Source organism: Babylonia areolata, chromosome 25 (genome assembly GCF_041734735.1).
Source record: "Babylonia areolata isolate BAREFJ2019XMU chromosome 25, ASM4173473v1, whole genome shotgun sequence".
NCBI classification, from domain to species: Eukaryota; Metazoa; Mollusca; class Gastropoda; order Neogastropoda; family Buccinidae; genus Babylonia; species Babylonia areolata.
The window spans coordinates 22,992,317-22,999,816 of record NC_134900.1 but is presented as its reverse complement, the minus strand read 5'-3'; positions in this window follow the sequence as shown (position 1 = coordinate 22,999,816).

The window sequence follows — 7,500 nt, the reverse complement described above, 5'->3', positions numbered from 1 at the left end:
AGCTGCATGATCCAACACGCTTAGTCAGGTCTTGAGTGCATTGCTTAGGCCATTATGTTTGTGTACCTCTCGAAGCGAATTTCTGCTACAGATTTGTTGCCAGAGGACAACATTTTCGTTGCCAAGGGTTCTATGTCAGTGCGCCAAGTGCGTGCTGCACACAGGAACTCGGTTTATTATCGTCTCATCCGAATGACTAGACGCTCATTTTGATCTTCCAGTCAAACTTGGGAGAAAGGGCGAGAGCGGGATTTGAACCCACACCCTCACGGACTCTCTGTATTGGCAGCTGAACGTCTTAACCATTCTGCTATCATCCTGCACGGACTTATAAATGGAAAATGAATAGAGAATAGGAAAATTATGTTCAAGTCCGTGCCTCGAACTCTGACCATGGTGACACTGGACCACTAAGTCCAACGCCAAATGTCACGTCGTATGTCTGGAGATGTATGTCTTTACCACAAAGTGGTCAGATGGCCACGTTTTCACATGACTGACAGCTGTATTTTTAGAAGTCGAAAAACATTGCATTGTGAACCCTGACCAGAATGTGTGTGTGTGTGTGTATGTGTGTGTGTGTGTGTGTGTGTGAAAGAAAAACAGAGAGAAATAGACAGACAGACAGACAGAAAAGAAAGAGAGAGAGAGGTGGAGGCTAAACAAGAGAGAGACAGAGACAAAGAGACAAATAGGACGGAAAAGGTTAACCTGACCTGCCCAGACACCGGCTCCGGAAATGCCTTTTTGCTCTTTCTGGGGTATAGACACAATAGTGTAAAAGGCCTCCATTTTCGACCCACTGTTTGCGCTGGTCTGTCTAATTACCGAAATCTTTTCAAGCGTCAAACCACAGGCGAAGGATGGGGCCGGGGGTGGCGGGGTGGGGTAAGGGGAAAGACATCGACCCCTCCTCCCAAAGGTCAGTCACGTGCTGTCATTAGCGGGCCGATCAGATTATTTCTTGTGTCTTTTTTTTTTTTTTTTTTTTTTTTTTTTTTTTTTTTTTTTTACAGCGGAGAACAGTGGCGTGACGGAGATGAAGGTACGCATGTTTTTGTTGGTGGTGTTGTTGGTTTTTCTAAGCATAGACCCACAGGTATGTACAAAGAAGAAGAAGAAGGAGGAGGAGGAGGAGAAGAAAAAGGAGGAGAAGAAGGAGTAGGAGGTGAAGGAGGAGGAGGAGGTGAAGGAGGAGGAGGAAGTGAAGGAGGAGGAGGGGGAAGAGGAGAAGGAGGTGGAGGAGGAGGAGGAGGAAGAGGTGAAGAAGGAGGAGGAGTAGGAAGCGGAGGAGGAGAAGGAGGGGGAGAAGGAGGAGGAGGAAGTGGAGGACGAGAAGGAGAAGGAGGAGGAAGAGAAGGAGGAGGAGGAGGCGGAAGAGGAGGAGGAGGAGGAGAAGAAGGAGGAGGAGGAGGAGGAGAACAACAACGACAGCAAAAGCAGCAACAAGGGGGCAAAGGAAGTGGGAGGGAACAGAGACAGGCAGACAGACAGGCAGACAGACAGACAGACAGGCAGGCAGACAGACAGACAGACTGACAGGCAGAACAGAATAGAGCAGTTAATCAGACCTCTTCGGACACCAGCTCTGGAAAGACTCTTCCTCCTTTCCCGTGTTTTCATCTTCTTGGGGAGGAGGGGGGGCTACGGGTTGGGGAACAATGGTGCAAAAAGGCCTCCATTATCCACCCTTTCTCAGCAGTCTGTCTAATTACCGAAACCTGCCTAGAACGCCAAGCATATGAAGAGGAGATGGGGGTAGGGAAGGGAGAATAGGGAAGGGGAAGGGAGATGCTGTGTCCAAAGTGTCGGTGGTCACGTGGTTTGCTGTGAAGAGACCAATCAGATCTTTTCAGTGTTCTTCTCGTTTGTGTTTGAGGGTGGTGGTGGTCGTGATGGATGTGGTGGTGGTAAGAGGGGGTGCGGAGGAGGGGCAAGGAGAAAGGAGGATAGGGGGTGGATTGTATGTGTGTGTGTGTGTGTCTGTGTCTGTGTGTCTGTGTCAGTATGTATGTATGTGTGTGTGTGCGTATGTGTGTGTGTGTGTGTGTGTGTGTGCATGTGTGTTTGTGCGTGTGTGCGTGCGTGTGTGTGTGTGTGTGTGTGTGTGTGTGTGTGTGTGTGTGTGTGTACGCGTGTGTTTACCCGTGCGTGTGTGTGTTTACACGTGTGCGTACGTGCGTGTTCATGCGTGTGTGGTTCTACAATCCAGCACTTTTCTTCCCCATGTGATGAAAAAAACCACGAGGACACGAACATGTTGCCCATGACATTGGTCTGTCGAGACATTACACTGAAGAAAATGTAGTCATTTGAACCATCTGCAAGTCAAATTGCAGTAATAGCAACTCTGGCCTCCTCTCCCCCGCCCCTCCCCCAGCCCCCAGCCCCGTCCCCAGCCCCTCATCCTCCCCCCTCCCTTAAAAGTGCTGTGCGTGTGAGGATGCGCTCTCTCCCCCAGCAGTACAGCCTAAATTTCACAGCGAGAGATCTGTTGTGACGATACAATACGATACAACGCAACGCAGTACATTGCATTACAGTACAGTACAGTACAGTACAGCGCAATGCAATGCAACCCAGTACATTAGATTACATAACATTGCAGTACAGTGCAGTGCAGCACAGTACAGCACAGAACAGCAAAGCATAGTACAGTACAGTACAGTACAGTGCAGTGCAGTACAGTGCAATACAGTGCAGCACAGTACAGTGCAGTGTAGTACAGTGCAATGCAGTGCAGTACAGAACAGCACAGATCAGCAAAGCACAGTACAGTACAGTGTAGTGCAGTGCAAAGCAACACAGTACAGTACAGTGCGGTACAGTACAGCACAGTGCAGTACAGTACAGTACAGTGCAATGCAGTACAGTACAGTACTACACCACACAACACTACTCTGCACTACACAACACAATACAACACAACGCAACACAGTACAACACAGAACAATACGATTGAATACGTGCGTTTGTGCACTGCACACAATGCAATGCAATGCAACACAGTCCATTACATTACACTACAGTACAACACTGCACGACACAACGCAACGCAACACAACACAGTATGAGAAGACTCCTCAGCCGCTAAAGTAACGGGCAAAGTCAGATCAGTTTCCATTTCAAGGACGCGCCAAAGCGTGCGGGCTGATCCATATACTGTTTCACCACTGTGGGTAGGGAAGAGAGGCTGTATGAGTGTGTGGGGGTGAGGTGGGGTGGGGGGCTGGGAGAGGGGTAGGCAGAGATGCCAGACCATCGCAAAGTACCGACGCTGATGCTGTAATGCTGGCGATTGTGAAGAAGTATAGCGACGATGAGGTAAAAAAAAAAACCCAAAAAAAAACCAGCATCAGTAGTATAGTAGTATCCGTTGTAGAAGCTGCGATGGATAGGAGGCTTTCTCCCACACAGAAAAAGCATGGCTTTTAAACGGTAGAGAGAGAGGGTGAGGGAGAGAAACACACACACAGACATACACTGATACAGACACAGACAGACAGACAGTCAGAGAGAGAGAGGGACAATCAACTGAGCAAAATACAGAAAACGCCATTCATTCAGACGGTGGCAAAACCGTTCACCCGAACAGTTTCATCATAACAAAATTACTACCACTATTACACTATTGCTAAAGCTAATGCTAATAATAATGATAATAATGTATGTTTTCATATCGTGCTAATCTTCTGTGCAGAAGCAAAGCTATGCGAAAGACAAAAACATAAACACATGAGGGTTGGAACTATGACTTCATTGCCTCATGTCCCGAGTCATAATCATGACTCCTCTTCCAGGGCCATTTCTAGTGACGTCAGAAAAAAACCCTGACGTCATCCTCCCTTCCCAAGTTATCTGCCCACCTCCAAGGTCAGTGTGTGTGTGTGTGTGTGTGTGTGTGTGTGTGTGTGTGTGTGTCTGTCTGTCTCTCTCTCCCTCACTTCTGTCTCTGTATCCATCTCTGTCTCTGTCTTTCTCTGTGTTCCTGTCTCTCTTTCTCTCTGTCTCTGTCTCCTTCTCTGTGACTATGTCTGTCTCTGTATCCATCTCTGTCTCTTTCTCTGTTTCTCTCTCTCTCTCTCTCTGACTCTCTCTCTCTCTCTCTCTCCATTTCTTCAATTTAGAAAAAGGAAACGTGACCACAGTATTCAATGACTACCTCCCTCCCACCCACCACCTCTTTTCTCGTCCCTTCCCCCCTCCCTCTCTCCCTCCCTCCCACCCTCTAATAACCCAATAATAGACTCGTCCTACTGCGCACGTGCGGGTCATTAAGAGGCAATAACTTACAAAATAGCACGGACAGTGTTAGAAACGAGGGAGATAGAAATGGATACAGAGAAAGAGATAGAGTCACAGAGACAGAGAGAGAGAGAGATGTGAGGGAGAGAGAGAGAGAGAGAGTCACAGAGACAGAGACAGAGAGAGGTGTGGGAGAGACAGACATATAAATATCACTTTGTGCGGGATGATGAGGTGTGTGTGTGGTTGGAGGGGGAAGGTGGGTGTGGGCGTGTGGACGTGTCGGGGAGGGGGTGAGGGGTGTGTGGGCATGTGGACGTGTGGGGGTGGAGGGGTGTGTGGGCGTGAGGAAGATTGTAATTATGGTATGCTGTTATGACTTGATCGTGTCCAGCTCTGTAGATTCAACGAGGGTGTGAGTGTGTATGCGTGTGTAGGGGTGAGAGGGGGGTGTGGAGGAGGAAGAGGAGTTGGAGGTGGGGAGGGGGGTTGACTGTTAAACCATGTTGGTCAGGTTTGGAGTGGACATCGCAGGACAGTTTAAAAAGTGTGTGGGGCGGTTGTAGTTAGTGTCCAGTTTGCTGAAAAGTGCTCTCTGTGTGTGTGTGTGTGTGTGTGTGTGTGTGTGTGTGTGTGTGTGTGTGTGTGATGTAACAGATGATGAGCTTTTACATTACACAGAGAGAGAGAGAGAGCAATGTAACAGATGATGAGCTTTTCTGTCCTTTCTGTGATTCTCGGAAGGAAACAGAAGTTCACTTCGTGTTACAATGCCCTCAATATGCTGATCTGATACAACACTATATCCCCGCTTAGTCCTACAATACTCCATCTTTGTTTAATCTGACATTACTTTTTGGTCATGCGCTTGGCTGTGTTCCTTGACAAGGCTTTGAAAGTACGTTGCCAATAGTGTTGTACCTCTGCATGAACTAGTAACCACCCCTATTGACATGGGCCAATGGCCTATTCATTAAAACATTTCTCTCTGTGTGTGCTTCTGTGTATCCGTGTCTCTCTCTCTCTCTGTATGTTTCTCTGTCTCTCTGTCTCTGTCTCTCTCTCTGTTGTTTGTCTTTGTCTCTCACTCTGTGTCTGTCTGTCTCTGCGTCTCTCTCTCTCTCTCTCTCTCTCTCTCTCTCTCTTTACCTTTTCTTTAGACATTTTTCCCTTTCGAGGGCTGGAGAAAGCAATTGTTTGCTTACTCTAATGCTATCGGAAATAAGATCCATTCATTCATTCATTCATTTATCATTCATTTATTCCTTCCTTCCTTCCTTCATTCATTCATCCCCCTCTCTCTCTCTCTCTCTCTCACTCACTCTATCTCTCTCATTACCATATTCATATACATTATTGTCATTAATGCAGGTATCATGATTATGTACTTGTAAATGCTACTGTGCAATTGAGTGTATTTTGAATTTCATGTATGTTTTTCTATAACCTTTTGTTATCTTGTGAACATTTTGATTTCATTTCTCTTTGCCCTGAGGGCTGGATGTAAAAAAGCTTATGCATGCTTATTCCACTTCCCTTATTAAAAAGATTCGTTCGTTCGTTTGTTCTCTCTCTCTTTCTCTTTCTCATTATCTCTGTTTCTGACTGTTTCTGTCTCTGTTTCTCTCTGTCTATCTATCTCCCTCAGTGTATGTGCGTGTGGGTAGGGGGTATTTGGTTACGTGTGTGTGTGTTTGTAGGGGTGAGGAGGAGGGGGGTCATAATGGCTTTATCGTGACTGGTTCAGCCGTCTTGTGAATGATTCGTGGGGGTGGGGGCTGGGGGTGGGGGGTGGGGGTGGGGTGGGGGGGGGGGGTTATTGGGAGGAGCGGGTGATCATGAGAACCAGAGCTTGAATGGACAGCAGTTGTTTCCGTCAAACAAGCCAGGGCGTGTGTTGGTTTCCGTGTGGGTGGTGTGGGGGTCGGGGGCAGTGTCCAGATAGATTAAAGGTCTGGACTGCCCTTATCTGTCTGTCTCTGTCTCTGTCTGTCTGTCTGTCTGTCTCTCTCTTTCGGGCGCAATAGCCGAGTGGTTAAAGCGTTGGACTTTCAATCTGAGGGTCACCGTGTTCGATTCTCCGGGTGGGTGAAGGGTGGATATTTTTCCTATCTTCCAGACCTGCTTCTGCCTGAACCCCTTCGTATGTATACGTACGCAGAAGATCAAAAACACACTTTAAAGATCCTGCAATCCATTTCCGCGTTCGGTGGGTTATGGAAACAAGAATATTCACAGCATGCACACCCCCAAAAACGGAGTATGGCTGCCTACATAGCTGGGTAAATTAACAAAACGGTCATACACGAAAACTGTTACGTCTGTCTGAGTGTCTATTTGTGCGTGCCTGAAATCTGACAGATAGGTTGGCAACCGGTTGTGCAAATGACCCCGTGTTAATAAAGCGCTCAGAGTTTCGTTTCCGACCGAGGATAGTAGGAGCTATATAAGTAACCATATCATCATCATCATCATCATCATCATCATCATCTTTCTCTTTGTCTCTGTCTCAGTTAATCAGTCAGTCAGTCAATCTATCTATCTATCTATCTGCCTTCAGTTTCTCTCAGTCTCTCTGTCTTTCTGTATGTCGCAGTGTGTGTGTGTGTGTGTGTGTGTGTGTGTGTGTGTGTGTGCGTGAGCCTACGTGCTAGCGCTGTCGCACATGTGTAACCTGCAATGTGTTTCTAAAGCATCCCTGTGCAATTCGCCAACCCGCTCGCCTTTTTTTAGCTTTCATTTCATATCTCATTTCTCCCATATCCGATTCGCTCAGCAACCAACACTATCCCACCTCCACCATATTATATATCCCTTTCACTCAATCCGTATCCCCTTTCCCCATATCCACCTCCCGCCACCCGCCCCACACCCCCACACCCCACACCCTTCCGCACCAGACCATCCTCCCTCCCCCACTCACACACCCACTCGCCCTCCACCCTAACAGTCAAGGACGAATGATGGACAGAGTTCAGTCACGACTGAAGCTGTACTGACTACCGAGTCTCCAACCCCCATCCATCCTTCTCCTTTCGACCCCCCCCCCCCCACCGCCCCCCCCCACCACCCACCCGCTCACCCACGCACGTACATGTACACCACCCCAAACCCCCCACTCCTCCTCCCCCACCCTCCCTCGCTTCATGCGCTCTCAAGGTCGCTCGCGCGCTATCTGCCGACCTACGCTCGTCCTGCTGGTGCTTTAATTAATTCCACTGCGTAATTACACGAGGGACAGAGAGAGAGAGACAG